General features: G+C 41.0%; 1 long non-coding RNA gene across 1 annotated transcript in view; it reads right to left on the bottom strand.

The window, feature by feature from the left end:
- Positions 1-20871: 20871 nt before the first annotated feature.
- Positions 20872-22955, bottom strand: part of LOC149457293 (uncharacterized) — a 216285-nt gene continuing 214201 nt past the window's right edge. The window contains exon 2 of the long non-coding RNA XR_016313645.1: positions 20872-21117. This is a non-coding gene — a long non-coding RNA (uncharacterized LOC149457293). The remainder of the gene's footprint in view (positions 21118-22955) is intronic.

Raw genomic sequence — 22955 nt, 5'->3', positions numbered from 1 at the left:
GGGATATCAACTCATTTATTCATAAAAGTTAAAACCATTTTTTTAGCCCCACTATTTTAGATAGTTTTTAGCAATTTGAACTATACAGATTCTCTTATTAAGTAATTAATTACATTTTTTTTGCTATTATTCTGTATTTACTAATTTGATTAGATGTTTTATCAATCTGTAGTTTAATCTCTAGGGGTCACTATTCTCATTTTATCATCAGCATTGATTCGTTTTTGGTGGTATTTTATATCAACCCATAGGTGACGTTGTGGTTTTTTTGCCGGTGGTTATTTGGTTGTTATTGAACCAAACTGGTTTATTTATTATTAATTTTTACAATAATGTTTTCTATTATTCTTTGTTATTTTTCATTATAACAATTATTTGTTCCCTTTATAATTTTCGTACGATCTGTGGTCTTCATCAGTTTGGCTGCTAGACCTTTTTCCCAAGTCTTTATGTGTTTGGATATTAGTATTATGGCCATTGGCCTTTGTCCTCAATTCTGATGACAATGAGAGGAAGCACGCAACTCTTTTAGGCTGTGTATGTCCTATCACCACTATACTCCATTGCCCCAGTGACAACGTCCTATTCGATGAAACACAATGGGCAGAGCTACAGTGTTGATGTCATCGCACCCCTTGTGGTGTTGGTCAGGACTGAGAGAGATTGTAATGCCGGTATATGTTCTACACTTGTGTGTAGCCTTTTTATTTGAATAAAATGTGATGGTTTTAAATACTACACTTTGAGAGACCTTGACAGCTACAGCGCGGTTGTCCAGTTCTGGGAGGGTGTCATAGTTGTGGTCTGAAGTGCCCTCATATGCCCCCCCCGGTGCACTTACCCAGCGATCTCCGTGATCAGCTGTGTCCTGTGGACACAGCTTATCACGTAATGTGGTAAAAGGACAATCACAGCGGCCTTTTACCACGTGATCAGCTATGTCCAATGACACAGGAGATCACCGGTAAATGCAGTTGCCAGTTATCGGCTGCACTTTCCTCACGCTGTCAGAGCGTGAGGAAAGTACTGCCGATAACCGACAATTGTCAGAGGTCGAATCGGCACTGATCAACAGGGTACTGATGATCAATGCCTTGATGATCACTGCCCAGCAGTGCCACCCAACACTGCCACCCAGCAGTGCTCAGCAGTGCTGCCAGTCAGTGCCCAGCAGTGCTCACCAGTGCTGCCAGTCAGTGTCCAGCAGTGCTGCCAGTCAGTGCTGTCAGTCAGTGCCACCTATTGTGCCCATCAGTTCCACCTTTCAGTGTCCATCATTGCTGCATATCAGTGCAGCATCATTAGTGCCAGCTCTATTTATGTGAAAAAAAAGATACAAATTTCATATGGGTACAGTGTTGCATGACCGCGCAATTGTCATTCAAAGTGCGACAGCGCTGAAAGCTGAAATTGGCCTGGGCAGGAAGGGGGTTTAAGTGCCCGGTAGGCAAGTGGTTAGTATAATGCAGAGCTGGGTGGTGTGGCCTGTCACAACATGTAAGTGGACACTCTCCCTAGCACTCCAGGCTATCCTCTGACAATCCTGCTCCATCCTGATTGCCCACACCTGCTATATGGCTTGTTTTGCCCCTGTCTTGTTGGGGAATATTGCTCTATTCTTGACTGACAGTCAGGTGGATGGGAAGATATCACAAACAGCTTCCAGCCAAAATGAACATCGTCACCTGCTCCTGCCAATATGGCCACCACTCCACCGCGCCGCACTCTTCCAGGAACAAAAGGCAGGCCTATGACCCAACTGTAATTCCACCCGCAGCAGAGAATGGTCTGAAACCGTTTGGGGAACATAAAAATTGAGAGAATCACAGGGCAGTACCGCAGGGGACACCAGAGTGTAATCCAACCTGGAAAAAGCATGATAAGATTTAGATTAACAAGAATACAGTGCATCCAGAAAGTATTCACAGCGCTTAACTTTTGCTACATTCTGTTTATTCCAAAATGGAGGTTTACGGAGGTGTCAGGCCTCCGGGTTGGTTGCGACAAGTCTTTAGCTTTTCCTACAGGCCCCATGGCTCCTATGATTTTTTATATACTTCTAATTAACAATTTTCCAATTTTGCTATCTAGGTATCCAAATTCTCTCTGATCTCACTGCTTTTGAGTCTCTCAATGTGACACCCCTTGTTACACACATGGAAACTAGACTCTGTACCTGGGCTTCTTTACCCCTTGATTTATTTGGAAGATTGAACATTTTCAAGATGATATACTTACCCATTTTTTTAATGTGTTTAGGGCCTCTCCAATTTTTCTACCTAGAAAACTATTTTAAAAAATGTACTCTGTTTTAACTTCTTTCCTTTGGAATGCCTGAAGCAAGGTCCTAGCCACCCGCAAGTGGCTAGGTCCTTGCTTCAGGCATCCAAAGTGGTTGGGAGCTTGCCGTGCCTTAACCTATGCAACTATTTTTTTGCCTCTGAACTTGCCTATCTGTATGATTGGTTTCATGACTCCTCTCCTACCTCCTCCACCATGCTCCTGTCTGCCCAGTATGGCTCTGGATTATCTCTTCGGGACACTCTTCATAGGTCTGTTGTCTCCCAGTGCTCCCACCACTCTCCGATAGATACTCAGTAGTTGGTTTAGTGGGAGGGGGGCAAAGTGTTATCCCCATCTCATGGGATATCCCCACAAACTCCCCTGTGAACCAACTCTGAGCTCCTGGGTCACCTTGGTGCAGTCATCTTGGTGTTACTCATAGCTTTCTATCTTTTGATGAGTTAAAGACCCAGTATAAAGTGGCTAGTAAATTTTTTAAATAAATTTTTGCTGCTACGTCATGCTATATGGGCACAATTTGGGACTCTGACCCTCAAGCTCACGAAATCATCCTTGGAAACATTGTCCGACCTGGATATTGTTAAGCTGGTCAATACTTTTTATTCCCTTCTCCAGGCAGCCGAGACTAACCCTTTTTATATTGCTCATTGTAAGTGGAAGGTGGTGCTCCCTGGGCTTCTTGAAGAGGGACGGGAGGAGGCTACGGAGGTTTGTTTCCAAGATCTCAGCAGCACTGCTGATAGGTTTACTCAATTAAGGTTTATCCACCAATTTCATTACACCCCGGCTAGGTTGGCCCCCATGGGCTTCAGATCTGTGGCCTCTTGTCCTCGTGCTCTTGTGGGCGTGGATCTGTTGCACATGTTTTGGGCCTGTCCGGCTCTTGCTTCGTATTGGTAGGATTTTGGTGTATTTTGATAATACTCTAAATTTGCCAGTTCCTCATACACTCGAAGTGGGTCTTTTGGGTATTTTGAATGACTTTATACCTCAAACTCATCCCAGAAAATTAATATGCATGTTTCTGTGTTATGTTAGAAAAGTTGTCTTGTTAAAGTGGAAAAATGCTAACCTGCCCTATATACAAAGATTCCATTGTGGTTAATCTTGATCTACCTAAATATAGGCTGATCTGCAAGGGTCGGACTTGCCCTAAAAAGCTTACAAATATATGGCAACCCTGGTTGGATATTTCAGACACTTTCTGGGGGGATATTTTACTGTCTCAGTCACTATTGCATGTGTCTACAAATTGAGGGTTTTTTGCAGTACTGCTATGGCGGCTATGGGCTCTTTATTTCTCCTGTTGTCTATGAGGAATAGGAGGCACACGTGTGTTTGTGTGTGTTTGGTTGTGTTTGTTTATGTGTGAGTGTATTTATTTGTTCTTGGTTTCTCTATTCACTATGGAATATTTCTATTTGCAACTGAAACAGTTTTCTCAGGTGTAGCCCCTGACAACAATCTGTGTATAGCTTTGGCCCTTTTTATGTAACCTTTACTCTGGTGTTCTCAAATGAAAAGAAATACCTTTAAAAAAAATATAATCCAGAGCAGGTTTCTTCCATTGGAGTACCGATATTGGTCTGATCCATCCATCCATTCATTTGGGGTTTGTCACTCAATGTGCAGCCAGACTTCCGTTCTCTGAGATCTGAAGATTTGGTAAGCAGGTTGTGATAGTCAGCACACACAAGTGGTGGAAAAAAATGGAAGAAAATGGAAAAACATACAATTACCTAAACACCAGGAACAGTCAAAGCAAATCTGCTAAGGTTTACTGTGTTCTCTTGGAAAGGCAACACATTCTAGCACCTGATGATGGCAAGATAGGGTGTGCTTTCATATTGCATAGCTTAGTTGTACTAGACAAATTGCCACAAATACACTATATTGCCAAAAGTATTGGGATGCCTGCCTTTACACGAACATGAACTTTAATGGCATCCCAGTCTTAGCCTGTAGGGTTCAATATTGAGTTGTCCCACCCTTTGCAGCTACAACAGCTTCAACTCTTCTGGGAAGGCTGTCCACAAGGTTTAGGAGTGTGTCTATGGGAATTTTTGGACATTCTTCCAGAAGTGCATTTGTGAGATCAGGCACTGATGTCGGACGAGAAGGCCTGGCTTGCAGTCTCTACTCTAGTTTATCCCAAAGGTGTTCTATCGGGTTGAGGTCAGGATTCTGTAATGGCCAGTCCAGTTCCTCCACTTCCTCATACATTTCATTATGGATATTGCTTTGTGCACTGGTGTGCAGTTATGTTGGAACAGGAAGGGACCGTCTCCAAACTGTTGCCACAAAGTTGAGAGCATGAAATTTTCCAAAATGTCTTGGTATGCTGATGCCTTAAGAGTTCCCTTCATTGGAACTAATGGGCCAAGCCCAACCCATGAACCCCCCCCCCCCCATCATAATTCCCCCTCCACCAAACTTTACACTTGGCACAATGCAGTCAGGCAAGTACAGTTCTCCTGGCAACCACCAAACCCAAACACATCCATCAGATTGCCAGAAAGAGAAGCATGATTTGTCACTCCAGAGAACACGCCTCCACTGCTCTCGAGTTCAGTGGCAGCGTGCTTTACACCACTTCATTCTATGCTTTGCACTTGGTGATGTAAGGCTTGGATGCAGCTGCTCGGCCATGGAAACCCATTCCATGAAGCTCTCTATGCACTGTTGCTGTGCTAATCTGAAGACCACACTAAGTTTGGAGGTCTTTAGCTATTGACTTTGCAGACAGTCGATGACCCCAGTCTATCATTTTACGTGGCCTACCACTTCATGGCTGAGTTGCTGCTGCTCCCAGTTGCTTCCACTTTGTTATAATACCACTAACAGATGACCGTGGAGTAGCAAGGACTTATTGGACAGGTGGCAACCTATCACAGTACAACACTTAGTGAAGGTACCAGTACCTTCACTAACCCATTCTTTCACAAATGTTTGTAGACGCAGTCTGCATGCCTTGGTGCTTGATTTTATACACCTGTGGCCATGGAGGTGATTGGAACACCCAAATCCAATCATTTGGAGGGCTGTCGTAATACTTTTGGCAATATAGTGTACTTTAGACATAGATGTTCATGGCAAATCAAAACCCTTGAGAAAATTATTCTGCAGATGTAGAAAGCTTATCTAAAGGTGCAGCAACATATTACAATTATAGACTATAGAAGGCATAGCTGACCACAGAACGTTCATTTTTGCATATGTAAAAAAAATATATCCTGGCATGAAATCACAGACTCTTCACATGTGGAAGCATAACAGATGGGATATTGCAAGAAGAGAGCAGTTGCTACAGTTGTTGGAGGAATATATGAATATGAATTACTAGGTTTTTACATTCAGAATTGTTCATACTCCTAACTGTCACCACCAACAGTTTCCCCTAAACATGCCTATTTATTCTAATCACTGACGAACCTAACATTGCATAGTGTGCAGAGTTGTAAATAGTATAATATCTTTATTTCACAGTCCAGGGTCAGGCTCAGACACTAGTAGCTATAGCAGTAGAGAGGCCATCAGGAAGAGTACATGGACATTTCAAACTGGTGACACGGGCTCATCCAAGGCATGGGACTCACCAGAGCTCCTGATGATGGAGATGGAATTGCTGCATGTTAGTACCAGGTAGCTGTCCTCAGGATTGCCCCACCATAAGGTGAGCAAGCCGGGGTCCAGTAGCAGATATAGCAGGTAGAGATCTAGTGGAGGAACAAGCTAAAGGTCAGTAACTAGTGGTAGTGAAAATATGGAAGGCTGCAGGAGAGACAAGAATGAGATATTGGCTGGAGAGAGCACAATAATATGGCTAACAGAAAGTGCAAAGGCATTTCTTTCATAGGAAGTTCATAGGAGGAGCAAGGTGTTAAAGGTTCAAGACAAGGTTGTCTTAAGAGATCAGGCAGGGCACTGTCTAGTATCTAAGGTGGCTCAGTAAGAAGAGAGGGTGCAGATTGAGACCCAGGTCCTGACACTTTTCAGGCATAATGTATGCTGACCAGGAGTGATCATGTTTCAACCAGTCCTTTTTGGTGAACTGTAATTTCATTTGTGAACCGGTTTTAGATTTTTCTTTTAGTGCACCTCAAACAGAATGGGTGAGGTGGAGAATGTGATGTCACTGCCCTGCCTATTCACCTTATCCAATCAGAGAAAGCTTTGCATTCTCTAAATGGCGCCAGTGCAGAGAGAATGACCTTCTGTGTTCAGAATGCATCAGGCCAGTCCCTCAGCACAGAATCAGGAGAAGTGATGTCTACTTCAGTGATTCCCAGCTTCCAGGGGCATCTGCCAGGTATGATATATGCATAGTTACATTGGCCCAAGCTGGACCAATGTAATCATGGCAAAATATACCATACCTGGAATTCCTCTTCAAAGGCACCCCAAGTCTTAAATGAACAAATAATCATGTTGAAATCATTACTTTTTATACCATTATTGGTAAATTTCTGCTGCTGTTTAGGGTGGTACAGCAGAACAACGCTGAGAAACTCTGATCGACAGATCTCTCAAATATCACTTGAAGTGCTTCTTTAAATGACATACTGTTATTAAATTCTTTCAGATGAGTTTTGTCAACATCTCATTCTTTTTTGGGTAAAAATCAGAGAGGCTGGGATCTCTAATTCACACATTACTTTCTGACTGACACTTTCAGAAACAGTAAACAATACTCTATATCACAATGATCTGGAAGCAACTTCACAATAAATCAGGTTGTGAATAAATAAATATGTTTGTCGACTTCAGTGCAACCATTAGAACTCTCAAATTATATTTCTGCAGACAAGAAATAAATCTTGTTCAGCAGACTTGTCAGAAACTTGGCATAGACACAAGCCTAGGAGAGTCACTGTAAACTTAATGCATAATAAATGTAGATCAATTGCTTTAGAGTGCATTTATGCCATCGCCTGGTACTTGAATTTCTACTCATAATATCATATGATGGCAGCTCCACTGCTGAAGTATTCATTTCATCTTTAGTATGTAATTATATGGCTGTCACCATTAACAGGTACTTCAGATTTTAAATGTATAAATAATATCTCAAAATGGACCATTCATTGCAATAAATATATTAAATTAGTATAAACTCTGGATGTACAATATAAAAGACATGTAAATTGCCATCAAAGATGTTGAGACATACATATTGTTCTCAGGACTCTTAGGTTATAACAGTTGTTGAAATGTGAATTTTAACTTGTCAAAGAATAAAATAAAATGAACCTATTCATAACAGTAACATCTAAAAAAAACGGTGAATTACTGTCACATCCCTATATATCAACACTAAAGAAAAATACCATTTGAGACTTTGGAGGCACATCATGGTACATAAAACATTTTTTTTTATTAATAACATTTATAAAACAGTATATATGTCATTGTAATGCACATAAATGTATAAAGTATCAAAATACCAGCTTTAAAATCAAGTACTGATCAAATAGTACATTCATATCATAAAGTGTTGATTCCATATGGCCCGATGCGTTTCATGGACATTAGCCACTTCTTCAGGAGCCAGTGATAAAATAGTACTATTCACAAAACCATCTAAACAAAAACCTAATAATAATAACTGTACAAATTATGCAAAATTCCAATATGTTCTAATTGAGGAATCATTCCAAGTGGATGGGGATAGAGAAAATAGTTCCAGGTGGCAACCAATAAGGGAGGGGCTTCGGATAACAACCAAAATCCAATCCAATACCCCCTCATCCTCACTATATCAAGATTAAGTGAAATATAAAATAAAGTATACAACCCAACTATAACTCTAGAAATAATCATAAAATTTATACAAACCTAATATGCTTTAATTTGTCAACTTTTACATACAAGGTTATATCAGGAAATTATCTCTAAAAAAGAAAAAAAAGGAAGCAAATGTACCTCAAAATAAACAACTCTTCTACAAACATTTCCCATACATGAGCTTACATATTTACCTTAAACATATGACCCAGATGGGGATGTAGAAGGGACTTCCTAATGATTCAGCAGTTGAACCCCACAGATAACCTCTGTTTCACAGGTACATAATTAGTAAACATATACTCCCCAATTAGCACATATAACGTCCTGTAATAGCAAAAAAAATATATATATAAAAACTCAGCGCTCCTAAAGCTCTTTATTTAATTAAACAAGCAGCTCAAAAATAAGTCCTGCCTCCATTATATCAAAGGCTGGAGTGGCATTGCTGTAGTAAGCCAAAATTAGATGCAGAATTGGTCCATGCAACAGATAAAAAGATTGTCATATATACTCACCCACAAGACCATATACTGGAAGCCCCTGAGACAAAAAAATTGAAGCTAAAATTAGTTCATCATTGCAAAACTAGAAGACACTCTAACATACAGTATACAGCCCTCTAGAGCTATGTAATATGCATACCTTATTTGTAACAAACATAACCAAAATCTCCAGGTGAAAACATGAAGCTTTAATGCTGAACCAGGTCTGACGCCTTAAAACCCCCATCTAATTGACCATAGGTGGCAATTAATTGCCTAGAATGGCGGCCAGCTTCCAGGCAATTTCAACATGGCCAATGGAGCATGTGATTGAGTATGCGCAGTTGCTTCCCTGAGGCAACGTCACCGTTCCAGGCGATCAATTGCCACCTGTGGCCAATTAGATGGGGGGTCAGCATTAATGCTTCCTGTTATCACCTGGACATTTCGATAATGTTTGTCAGCAAATAAGCTATGCATATTACATAGCTCTAGAGGGCTGTATATGTTAGTGTGTCTTCTGGTTTTTGTAGTGTTGAGCTAATTTTAGCTTGGATTTTGTAGTTTCAGGGTACTTATATGGTCATGTGGGCGAGTATACTGTATACAGCAATCTTTTTATCTGTTACAGGGACCAATTCTGCATCTACTTTTGGCTTACTACAGCATTGCCACTCCAGCCTTTGTGTCAGGGATGCGGGTGTGACCAGAAGTGTGTGGACTGACACAGGGAAACGCAAGCTTCAGATATGGGATAAATAAGACAATTTATTAAGACTAACAATACAAACATAAATGCAGTGCACCAAACCCCAAGCTAACACAAATACATACAACAAGGTGAAACAAACCCAAACCTAAACTGATACAGATACACAGGTACATACACATATAGAGCACAACGTAGTCAGGCAGGCCGGGTCGATAACTATCGGGCAGGTAGGTACAGGAGGAGCAGGCGGAGAGAATGGTCAGGGTCACAAGCCAGGGATCAAAACAGGAGAAGTCAGCAGAGGTCAGGATCAGGCAGGGTCGGCAACAAGTCAGGCAGAAACAGGAACAGGAACAGGAATGCAGGTTACAAGATACAGGGGCCCATGGAAAAACACACACCAAGGCACAGACTGCAGGTCTGGCCATCCCTTAAATACACCACCTGCCATCAGCCCCAGGTGATGGCTAATTGCCGAAGTGAACCTCTGGTTGTTGAGAGCACCCGCTGGCCAGCCCTGGTACTGAAGCCCACAAGGCAGGTGAGTCCCACCACTATTGGCAAGTCCATTCCTGACACTTTGATATAATGGAGGTAGGTCCTATTCATTAAATAAAGAGCTTTATGAGCTCTGAGTTTTTTTACATTTTTTTTTTGTTATTACAGGAAGTCATATGTGCTAATTGGGGAGTATACTTAGGAGTATACTCAGCTGTTGAATCATTAGGAAGTTCCATCTAGATCCCTTTTTGGGCCATATGTTTAAGTTAAATATGTAAGCTCATGCATAAGAAATGTTTGTACAAGAGTTGTTTATTTTGAGGTACATTTGCTTCCTTTTTTTAGAGATAATTTGCTGACATAACCTTGTATGTAAAAGCTGACTCTACTTTGGTGGTTCACAAATGAAAGCACATTAGGCTTGTATAAATTGTGTGAGTTATTGTTGGGCTGTATATTTTGTTTTATATTTTGCTTAATCTGGATATAGTCGGGGTAAGGCGGTATTGGATTGGATTTTGATCATTATCTGAGGCCACAACCCCTTATTGGTTGCCACCTGTAGTTGTTTTCTCTATCCCCATCCACTTGGAGTGATACCTCAATTGGAACATATTGCAATATTACATAATTTGTGCATTTGTTATTATTATTATCATCATGTTTTTGTTTAGATGGTTTTGTGGATAGTTCTATGTATCACTGACTCCTGAAGAAGTGGATAATGTCCATGAAAAGCGGTGGGCCATATGGAATCAATATTTTATGATATGAATGTACTATTTTATCAATACTTGATTTTAAAGCTGGCAGTTTGATATTGTATTAATATATTGTACATTACAATGAAATATATACAGTTTACTAAGTGTTCTTAATAAAAAAAAGAACATTTTATGTAACATGATGTCCCAAATGGTATTTTTTCTTTTGCTTAACCTATTGATAAGGTCAGTACCACAAGATTGCTTAGACAGCTCATGTGTTATCAAAGCTTCATTGGAATCTTTAGACTATTTTAGAGTTTCCCATTGATTATTTTATAAAAAAAGAACAATTATATATATACTGTATTGCCAAAAGTATTGAAGTGCCTGTCTTTACAGGCACGTGAACTTGTCTCAGTCTTAGTCCGTAGGGTTCAGTATTGAGTTGGCACACCATGTCCAGCAATAACAGCTTCAACTCTTCTGGGAAGGCTGTCCACAGGGTTTAGGAGTGTGTCTGTGGGAATGTTTGACCATTGTTCCAGAAGCGCACTTGTGAGGTCAGGCACTGATGTAGGATGAGAAGGCCTGGCTTGCAATTTCGGCTCTAATTCATCCCAAAGGTGTTTAATAGGGTTGAGATCAGGACTCTGTGCAGGCCAATTCAGTTCCTCCACCCCATATTTGCTCAAGCATGTCTTCATGGACCTTTCTTTGTGCACTGGTGCACAGTCATGTTGGAACAGGAAGGGGCCATCCCCAAACTGTTCCCACAAAGTTGGGAGCATGAAGTTGTCCAAAATGCCTTGACATGCTGACGCCTTAAGAGTTCCCTTCAATGGAACTAAGGAGCCAAGCCCAAGCCATGAAAAACAACCCCACACCATAATCCCCCCTACACCAAACTTTACACTTGGCACAATACAGTCAGGAACCTACCGTTCTCCTGGCAACCGCCAAACCCAGACACGCCCATCGGATTGCCAGACAGGGAAACATGATTTGTCACTCCAGAGAACATGCATCCATTGCTCTAGAGACCAGTGGTGGTATGCTTTACACCACTGCATCCAACGCTTTGAATTGCAGTTGGTTATGTAAGGCTTGGATGCAGCTGCTCAGCCATTGAAACCCATTCTATGAAGCTCTCTAAGCACTGTTGTTGTGCTAATCTGAAGACCACATGACGTTTGGAGGTCTTTAGTTTCTGACTTTGCAGACAGTTGGTGACTTCTGTGCACTGTGCGCTTCAGCATGTGCTGACACCACTATGGCATTTTATGTGGCCTACCACTTCGTGGCTAAGTTGCTGTTGTTCCCAATTGCTTCCACTTTGTTATAATACCACTAACAGTAGACTATGGAATATTTAGTAGTAAGGAAATTTCACGGATGTACTTATTGTACAGGTGATAGCCTATCACGGTACCATGTTTGAATTCACTGAGCTCCTGAGATTGACCCGTTCTTTCACAAATGTTTGTAGAAGTAGTCTGCATGCCTAGGTGCTTGATTTTATACACCTGTGGCCATGGAGGTGATTGGAACACCTGAATCCAATGATTTGGAGGGGGTGTCCCAATACTTTTGGCAATATAGTGTATATATATATATATATATATATATATATCACTCGGACCTTACACCTATGTAAGCTTGTTGGAAATCCCATTATAAAATCATGACCAATAATATACAGTTGCCCAATCTCTTCTTTTGCACCCATATCAGCCCCGACAACATTTTGGAGTATATACTGTGTAGCACTCTCCTAGTTTAGCTAGGGGGAGCTAGACCCTAATAGTTAGTGAGGAGCTGGTTAGCAGCTCAGGTGAGATAGCCAGAAGGGTCAAATTCTGGTCAGGACTGAGAGACTCTGCAGGCCAGCCCCTCTGGCATTTCCCCCTGCTCTGAGGCTTTCAGAGGAGGGACTTGGGGGCAGTGGGTGGATGTGAGGAGTGGCTGGCTGCACTCTTTAGGGACCTCAGCCAATCCCCAACAGGAGGTTTGGCAATGGGCTGGGGCTCCCTTAAGAGTGGAAGATTATTAGCAGGAGTGTGGTGAAGGGAGAGGAGTGAGAAGCTGGAAGATGTGAAGCTGGAGGAGGAATTTCTTGGAGGCCTAGTGGAATGGGATCTGCCTGCAAGCCTGGTGCTGGAAAAGAGTGAACCTCAGGACTCACTGGCCCCCTGAGAGAGGACCATCTGTATGGCAGGGAAGGAGCAGCCCAGCTGATAGGCCTGTTAGCAGCAGCCATTCCACAGAGAGATAGTTCAGGAAGTTGTCCTCAGATTTTGGTTACCTTAGGAACCTATACACCCCTTACCTTATCCAAGTTCTAATCTCTTCAATAAAATAACAAAACAAATGTTGAAGGACTGATTTCTGCCAATGGATGAGAGCTAGTGTGGAATATGCTAAATAACTGGCTGTGCAGGACTATAGGAGGACCCAAATTCATTGGCAATCCCTAAGGGGGTAGTGCTACAACTGTATACAGCAATTTGTCGGGTAGTGATATTGGAAAAGTAGACAAGGCTCTCAATCGGTGTTCCAGTTCCTTTCATAGGTGTTTAATAGGGTTGAGGTCAGGGCCCTGTGTGGGCCACTCATTTTGCACACATGTGCACAGTTATTGCCAAGACAGAAGAGGGCTTTCCCAAAGCTATTGCCTAAGGATTGGAAGTGCACAGTTGTTTACATTTTTTATATGCTGTAGAGTTGACAGTACCCTTCACACCTTCACAGGAAATATTTTAATTCAATAATTTGAAGAGGCTGGCGATTTAGTGTGAATGTGATGGTTAGGTGACCATAAACATTCACCATATATAGTATATAATCTTTAGCATCAGATATCTCAGATAACAACTAATGCAATTTGTAGATGGGTCTTGTGGTGCCATAAGCTGCTGTCACCTTCTTCTAAGATCTCTCCTTCTTTGTGGCCCTTTTGATGATTACAAGAAATGAGACTCGGTGACTGTTTGTTTCAATTTCTTGGAGGGAATGGTATAAATCAATTAAATTTTTAGCTGCTCGCTTAGTGGGGAGATTTTTATGTACCTAAAGCATACTTGTATGGGTTGTTGGGTAATCAAGAACCTGTTCACCTCTCCACACCCCTGTGATCACTGTTGACAAAATATTACTGGGTAATAGGAACCTTCCCTCCTCCCCTGGAGGATGGTGGGCAGGGCAGTTTGTCTGTGGATCCTCTCTGACCACCCCCCTGCAATCCTCCTAGCTGGGGATCTCCTTGTTTTGGAGAAGGTTGAGCAGGGGGTATGTGTGAGGGTCCCCTCTGATCACCTCCTTTCAATCCTCCTAGTTGGGGGTCTCCTTCTCTTAGAGGGGGGTAGCAGGGGGGTATGTGTAGGGTCTTTCAGTGGGAGCGGTAGTTGGGGAGGTGAGGGGTCCATCAGTGGGTGAAAGGGGGTGGTAATTGAGGGGTGGGGGTCTGTCAGTGGGGGAGGGGGCTGTAATTGGGGGTGGGGGTCTGTCAGTGGGGGGAGGGGGGCGGTAATTAGCAGGTGGGGTATTTCAGCGGGATATTGTAGAAGGACAAGGGATGGAAGAGATGGTACAGGAGGAAGACATGGGATGGAGGAGATGGAACTGGAGGAAGAGGACGTGGGATGGAGGAGATTGAACTGGGGGAGGAGGACGTGGGATGGAGGAGATGGAACTGAAGGAGGAGGACGTGGGATGGTGGAGATGAGAAAGGAAGTGGAGGACATGGGATGGGGGAGATGGTACTGGAGGAGGAGGAAGACATGGGATGGAGAAAGAGGAGGACAAGATGTTTACATTGCTTTATGTTAATATTTTTTAAAGTTTTTGTTAATATTTATTTTTGTAACTTTATTCTGCATAAAATATTTAACAGGATCATTTCATGGGATAATTTACGAGAGTGTGTTTAGGGTTGACATTATGGGAGGGGCAGGGTAGTGGTTGGGTGGGGCAACTGGTAGCGAGTAACTGTTAAGGCCTGGCTAGTAGCTCAAGACTTGAAATTTTGAGCCCTGCTTTAGCCCTATACTTAAGGGGGGGAAGAGAAAAACCGGAGAGTGCAAAATCTGTTTCTCTGCATAGAAATCAGCTTCCAGGTTTTTTTCTGTCAAAGCTTAATTAAACAAGCTGAAGTTAAAAGCTGATTGGCTACTATGCACAGCTGCATCAGATTTTGCACTCTCCAGTTTTAGTAAATACACCCCAAGGTGTCCTACTGCTGAAAGGAGCAAAGCTGGCAGAAACCCTAAGTTACGACCCTAATTGCTGATATCCTATATCTAAGGGAAGGAGAACTATTGTGCCCCTACCCTACATATGTACTTTGAAAGGATATGGGATTATTTGTCTTTCTACTCAGCAAATTCTTTGCTGTTGGTAATATTGAGAAAATTGATCTACTAGTCAAAACAATTATATGTAGCTAATAAATATTTCCATCTATTATGCCTCAGTCTAGCAATATTGCCACCTTTTCCGGATAACCAGTAAAGCAAATATACTCAAGGAATAGTGAAAATAACTATGTATTAATTCAGAGCTGCATGACCAAAATTAATCCACAATCATATTTCAAGTGTATATAGTGTCCCAATTATATATGCAAATAAAATAGAAAACTCCACATGTGATGTGTCATTAATTAAATTTCTTAGTGCTCCTAAAAGACTTCCTCAGTGCTTTCCACACTGTGCCACACCACCGCCCCCATTAGCAACTCACCTTATTACTTGACCTACAAACAACAGTTCATGTGTGCTTGTCCCTTTATATCCCAGGGGATCAAATTAAATGGATAATCATCTTTGGAAATCACTTAGGATAGTACATCACCAGATCATTCTGCATAGAAGCTCCAAAAAAGCCATAAAGAAACCATCATAGTGCTTTCCTAAAACAATGTATATTTAGTAAAAATCACAAAAGAAATACACTCACAATCAAAGTGCACAAAGTTGGTGCACCACAGATATCTCGCATATAAAAGACCACCACAGGGAATGTCATATAGAGGCTGCAGCTTGTGGCTGAAACTCAGATAATTGCGTAACCTTTTTAAACTGCTATATATGATAAAGTATGGCTCATGGACATTGGCGATCCTCTCTGCTCAAACTGTTCACAGACACATCAAAAAGGTAAAACGTCGGTTCACTGGCTCGGCTTCTTATGCGTTACGCTACAGGTGTGGCTTCCTCTGAGCTTCTATGTGGAATGATGTGGTGGTGTACATTCCTAAGTGGGTTGCAAAGAACATCATCTATTTAATTGGATCCACTGGGATATTTCCCTGAAAGGGACAAGTGCACATGACCTATTGTTTGTAGGTCGAGTAGGTGAACTGCTAATGGTAGTCATGATGTGACACAGTGTGGGAAGCATGGAAAAAGTCTTCCAGGAGCACTAAAAAGTTAAAGCACATCACCACTGAAGTTTCCTTTTTTATGTGTATATATGTTTGGGACATTATATGCACTTGAAATACGATTGTAGATTAAGTTTGGTTGTGCAGCGCTGAATTAATACATTATTTCTGTTTTGGCGTGTGGTACACTGGGTAAACTTAGCAGCATCACGGTATATATCAATTTTATACTTTATTTATGTTGTGTATTATCATAGAGTGATGTGCACAGCAGCAATTCTGTTTATTCAAAGAATAGTGAAATTAAAAAGGTGATACTGTATGCTAATTAGTGTACTATGTAGTTGCACTCAGTGTTAGAAAGAACGCCTGTTAATAATAGTAAATACTAGAACACACAACCCCTGGGATTCAATACAAATGTTACACAGACCTAAGTTATATCTTTAGCTTATGCATGTCCTGTGAGGAAGAGCATTTGCTATCATTAGTGGCTAGCAGGTTTTGTTATAGCATAGTCTGCTAACCACAACAAGCAAAGTTAAAGTGCACATTTACCCTCATTAGGGATTTTGTTGATAGGCAAATGCAGTTTGCTTTTGGATGAATTCAGCCTCCATTTGAGATCAGTTTGAGAAGCTACTGAGATAACTGATCTGCATCTGGACTACTTCTAAGGTGCATCAATCCAATTCAAGCAGTTTTGTTTTTCCCATTGACTTGTATTTGGACAGAAACAGTTCTGACTCAAACAAAAGCATGCATACACAGGCTCCCAGGCTGTCTGAGCTACCTGTGCAAGTTGAGATTTGCTGAAATAATTCAGGGCTATTGGGGTTCCCTCCTTTCCAGTATGATTGCATTACGGTATATGAGTGGCTTGGCTTCTTGGGCTGGGCCAAAACAATTGAATTAAGGTTGAGCTGGATAGATCAGTGTTTGTAGTACACTTATTAGAATTGAGTGTCTTTTTTAGGCACCTAAGCCTTTATTTGTTCATGCTTTGTAGGTTCTTAATAAGCATAAAATGTAAGATTAGTTCAAGCAAGTCTGACAAGGATTCAGTGCGTCCACCATCAAGAGATAAACACTGGAGTTCAGGTGAACCCTTTTCTTGACTTTGCATTACAGTTTTGACTCCTATGTGTTCTTTGAACCTTCTTTTTCTTTACAAGTAGAACTCATTAGTAATCAGCTACTAGAGCCATAAGCTCAAGATCTGGGAGCAATCTAGTACTGATGAACATATCATGTTCAAGGGGAATGAGGGTTGCTACGGCTGTAAACAGTTAGCATTACAGTATCCATTACCAACTTCATTTACTACAGTATAAGCCAAGTTAAAAATAAGTGTAGAAAAGAAAACATGGATGCACTCTTTCTGCATTGATTTAGACCCCCTTTAAATAGAAATAGTTTAACATTAGATGTTTAGATGTTGGGGTAAATACAAAGACAAACAAAAAAGATACAAGACATAGACACTAGATAAATAAAAAAATAGATAAATAAATAAACAGAAACACTTTTTAGTTTCCTAGTTTCTTATATCTGTTGGGACACTTAAGTGTCACCTTGTCACAGCTGGATACAACAATGATGTCAATATTTTAAATGACAGCTTAGCATTTTTTGCCAATCTCAAAAAAGGTTTGATAGGATTGAAAAAACATTTTGAGAATGAGGCTTAGTCCAATACATTTATAAAGAAAAAGGGGGATGTGTACATATAAGCTGGGCCATGATAGCGGATAGGGTTTGAGGGCGTATAGTGTTACTTACGGGAATAGTATGTCCTTTTTTCATGTAATACACCTCTATGGAAATGTTTAATTTTTCACACACGTTTTAAAGTCAGCATTTTTGTTAAAAATATTATATTAACAGGAAAAAATACACTAAAATAAATTTTAGCGCACACAAACAGAATTTAATCCCCAATTGGTTTGTACAAAATAAAAAAGGAGTTAGTGTCAAGTAAAACTGTATGCACCTGTGAAATGGTAAAAAGTAGGGTACTGAAAAATAACAATTAAATGCCTTTAGAGCTCATCAGTTTAGAGTTAACTGTAAAAGAGAGACGAAAAAATTGCTGCTCTGGCATGCTCCGTGTGTGACACAATCTGTGGCTGGGTATGTGCCCTCTAGGTCTGTGTTTGCAACTCTTTTAATTTTCTTTTTTGTTATTTTGTTTATTTTATTAAATGTATTTTTTTAACTTCTTTTTCTTTGCATTTAACTTTGCTGCTTTCACAAAGGAGGCTAACAAGTACCTATGTGATAGAATTGGACCGGTGACAGGATCTCTTTCTGAAGACATCAGAGATCAATTACATCCCTAATGTCACCCCTACCCTCTGCATCAGCTGATCAAGCATGGGCTGTGCATGATTTGCTGTGCATTTGGCTTTCTAGCTGGGATTTTGACAATTCTGAAACCTGAAATGCTCCAGGCACAAAAACTTTTATCAAAATGTATTCCTTAATAGTTACAAAAGGATATACATTCACTGCACCTTTGGAAACCCAATGAAATTACCTTTTAAATGTAGCAGTGACATCAACAATGTTCTGCATATAACTTCTCCAGAAAGCAAAGGTGTGGGGGAAATCCTGAAAGTCCTCATGCTACTGGCTGCCTATGGGAAATTACAGGGGAGTGGATACAGGACCCTTTACAGTGAGAAAAGCAGCAGTAACTGGTCTGTATTACTAGAATCTCCTTCATAGATACTGTACAAAATACAGGGTTTGTTTTATGCTAAATTGCTGCACAGGAATAGAAGAAATACACAAAGGGTACAAATGGGCAGCACAGTGATTAATTGGTTAACACTTCCACCTGGCAGTACTAGTGTTGTTGGTTCGAATCCCAACCACAGCACCACTTGCCTGGAGTTTGCATGTTCTCCCTGTGCCTGCGTGGGTTTCCTCTGGGTACTCCGGTTTCCTCCCACACTTCAAAGACATGCTGTTAGGTTCATTGGGTCCTGTCTAAATTGGCCCTAGTATGTGTATGTATGAATGTAAGATAGGGACTTTAGATTTTAAGCCCCTTGGGGGTTACGGGCCGATGTAAATATACATTGTATATGTAAAGCACTGCATAAATTGACAGCACTATATAAGTACCTGTAATAAATCGATAAATAATATAAAAGTTAAAATTTAATATCTTATGAGATACAGTTGCAAGAAAAAGTATGTGAACCCCTTGGGATTACGTGGAGTTTTGCATGAATTGGGCATAAAATGTGCTCTGAACATCATCTAAGTCACAACAATAGAAGAACACAGTCTGCTCAACATAATACTACACAAACATTAGATGTTGCCATGGTTTAATTGCACATAACATGTACACATTCACAGTGCAGGGAGGAAAAAGTATGTGAGGCCCTAGCTTAATGACTTCTCCCAGAGCTAATTGGAGCCAGGAGTGAGCCAACCTTGACTCCAATCAGTGTGATGATATTGGATGTGTTGCTGACAGCTGTCCTGCCCTTAAAAAACACACACCTGTTTTGGGTTTACTGGTTTCAAGAAGCACTGTCTGATGTGAACCATGCCTCAGAGAAAAGAGCTCTCAGAAGACCTACGATCAAGAATTGTTGACTTGCATGAAGCAGGAAAGGGTTACAAAAGTATCTCCAAAAGCCTTGATGTTCATGTGTCCACGATAAGACAGACTGTCTACAAATGGAGAAAGTTTAGCACTGTTGCTACTCTCCCTAGGCGTGGTCATCCTGTAAAAATGACTGCAAGAGCACAGCGCAGAATGCTGCATGAGGTAAAGAAGAATCCCAGAGTGTCAGCTAAAGACCTACAGAAATCTCTGGAACATGCTAACATTTTTGTTGACACATCTACAATAAGGAAAACATTAAACAAGAATGGAGTACATGGGAGGACACCACGGAGGAAGCCATTGCTGCCCAAAAAGAATATTGCAGCACGTTTGAAGTTTGCAAAAGAGCACCTGGATGTTCCACAGCACTACTGGCAAAATATACTGTGGACAGATGAAACCAAGATTGAGTTGTTTGGGAAGAACACACAACACTATGTGTGGAGAAAAAAAGGTACAGCACACCAACATCAAAACCTCATCCCCACTGTAAAACATGGCGGAGGGAGCATCATGGTTTGGGGCTGCTTTGCTGCCTCAGGGCCTGGACGGATTGTTGTCATTGATGGGAAAATGAATTCCAGAGTTTATCAAGACATTTTGCAGGAAAACGTACGACCATCTGTCCGCCAACTGAAGCTCGGCAGAGGATGGGTGATGCAGCAGGACAATGATCCAAAGCATACAAGTAATCCAACAAAACAATGGCTGCAACAGCACAGAATACGCCTTCTGGAGTGGCCCAGTCAGAGTCCTGACCTCAACCCGATTGAAATGCTGTGGCATGACCTTAAGAGAGCGATTCACACCAGACATCCCAAGAATATTGCTACACTGAAACAGTTTTGTGAAGAGGAGTGGTCCAAAATTACTCCAGATCGTTGTGCAGGTCTGATCTGCAACTACAGGAAACGTTTGGTTGAGGTTATTGCTGCCAAAGGAGGGTCAACCAGTTATTAAGTCCAAAGGTTCACATACTTTTTCCTCCCTGCACTGTGAATGTTTAGATGTTATGTGCAATTAAACCATGGCAACATCTAATGTTTGTGTAGTATTATGTTCAGCAGACCGTGTTCTTCTATTGTTGTGACTTAGATGACATTCAGAGCACATTTTATGCCCAATTCATGCAAAACTCCACGTAATCCCAAGGGGTTCACATACTTTTTCTTGCAACTGTCTTTACAGATGACTCATTCATGTCAGTATTTAATATAAATCAACAATAGTTTGGTTGATTTATTTTACCCATAAATGTACGTAAAGAAAAAAAAAAATATAAAATATCAAGACTATAAGGAAATGTCAATTTGCATAACCAGAAGATGAAAGTACACTCCCCAAGTATGTAATTATCATTACACAAAATGTTAATGATAGATTCTTTTTAATTGCATGACACTTCTATCAGGCAAAAGCTGCATTACGAATTACAAGTGTAGAATGTTTTTGTCAGTTGAGATTTGGCATAAGCTAAGATGTTTTCCTGATACTGTGCTCAGTAGTCCACATTATATGAGCAGATGAGCAGATGGCTTCCTGGAGTATGAGCTTGTTGTTGAACACCACAATATGTATTTAGCTGAATCTAGCAATGAGTAACAGCATTCCCAGTTCTGAAAAACAAAGATGGGAAACAGAGTAGTATGTAAATGAATGCAGTCTTATAAACCATTATTGACTCTCACCCTTAACCTTTCAGTTATTTTTATTGTACTAAAGATTAATTATACAAGTGAAAAAAAGAAGGTATGCCTGCTTAAAGTCTTAAAGTGTTACTAAACCCACAACAGTAAAATCAGTCTGTATATGCAGTAAAGCATGCTTGATATACTCACTGTGGAACCTAAGGGGTTATTCCTCTGCATTGTGTAAAAAGGCTGTTTCATCCTGACTTTTCTGATCCTCCCCTTCTTCCAGCGTCCCCCTCTTAGCTCCTGATAAGACATATCATGTGGAGTCACTCTGCACATGCTCAGTTTGGTGTCTATTGCTAGAGAGGTTTTTTTTTTGCTTGCAAGAGTGCATGTGACCAGCACAAGGCCAATCAGCACTGTCCACACAGAGGTCAGGAGTTCTGCATCCTCCTAGAGCAGAAAGAAAACTCCTCCTACAAGCTTTAACCAGTGTTCTGCTGAACACTGATAGAAGTCACAAGACTGCTACATACTACTGATGAGAAAAGGATTTAGCAGTTTATATTTACTAAAACAATTGCATTTCCATGTTCTGTGTACTGTGGGAGACCAGATAGAGTAAATGCAGGGTCCTGAGTTTAGTAACACTTTAAGCACAGAGATGCATGCCAGCAAAATCCAAAGAAAAAATGTGTCTATAAGCTGTAGCTGTCCATAAGCACATAACATTTGTGCTGATGTTGCATATTGTGTAAAAGGGTCCTATTGGCCACCATCACTACTCAGGACCAACATGTCAACATGACATGCAGTTTACGAACTATTGATGTTGACATGTCAGCTCTGAATGAGTGGTTCATGCAGTGGTGGAGCATGCACAGAATGACCTAAAGGCTGATGTATGAATGCCCAAAAAAGCAAACACAGGACAAAGGAATAGTCCCCAGTCCTGTCTGTATGCTTTCTGCATTTATATTTACCCCTTACAGACTAAAAAAATAAATAAATAAATAAAATTATATATATATATATATTGTGGGGCGGCACAGTGGCTTAGTGGTTAGCACGCCTGTCTTGCAGTAAATGGGTCATCAGTTCAATTCCCGACCATGGCGCCTCCTGCATGGAGTTTGCATGTTCTCCCTGTGCTTGTGTGGATTTCCTCCGGGTGCTCCTGTTTCCTCCCACACTCCAAAGACATGATGGTAGTTTAATTGGATCCTGTCTAAATTGGCCCTAATATGTGTATGTATGAATGTGAGTTAGGGACCTTAGATTGTACACCCCTTGAGGGTTAGGGATTGATGTGTATGCTCAATATATATGTATGTGTAAAGCGCTGCGTAAAATTGACAGCGCTATGTAAGTACCTGAAATAAATAAAATAAATACTCACTTAGATATATGCTGCATATGTCCACTGTTGGCTCTGCAGTGAGAACTGAGCAATCAGTCACCACTGATTGCTCAGTTCTCCCGTCTGCTGGCAGCCAACTGACCCCACTCCACTCATATAGGAGTGGAGCAGGGTCAGTTTTCAGCCATCTTGATGTCGGTAGTGGAGGTGGTGAGAGCTGCCTATGTTTGATATGCGCTATACATAGCACTGTGTGTGCACTGACTTGTGAGTGTCATTTTAGACAGTGAATAAATGTTTTTACTGTATGGAGAGCACTATCAGTTGTATTCTTCTTTTATGAATGATTTAATGCTTCTTTTGTGAGTGGAGGATCCATGGAACAGTGGGAGCCATCTGTGGTGGAGTGAATCTGGAGCCACCGTGTTTGCAGCCCATGAAGGGGGCACAAGCACCTGTG

The sequence above is a fragment of the Staurois parvus genome, unplaced genomic scaffold, assembly GCF_062004578.1.
Source record: "Staurois parvus isolate SC_StPar_1 unplaced genomic scaffold, SC_StPar_1.0 ptg000327l, whole genome shotgun sequence".
NCBI lineage: Eukaryota > Metazoa > Chordata > Amphibia > Anura > Ranidae > Staurois > Staurois parvus.
This window is presented reverse-complemented; position numbering and strand designations above follow the sequence as displayed.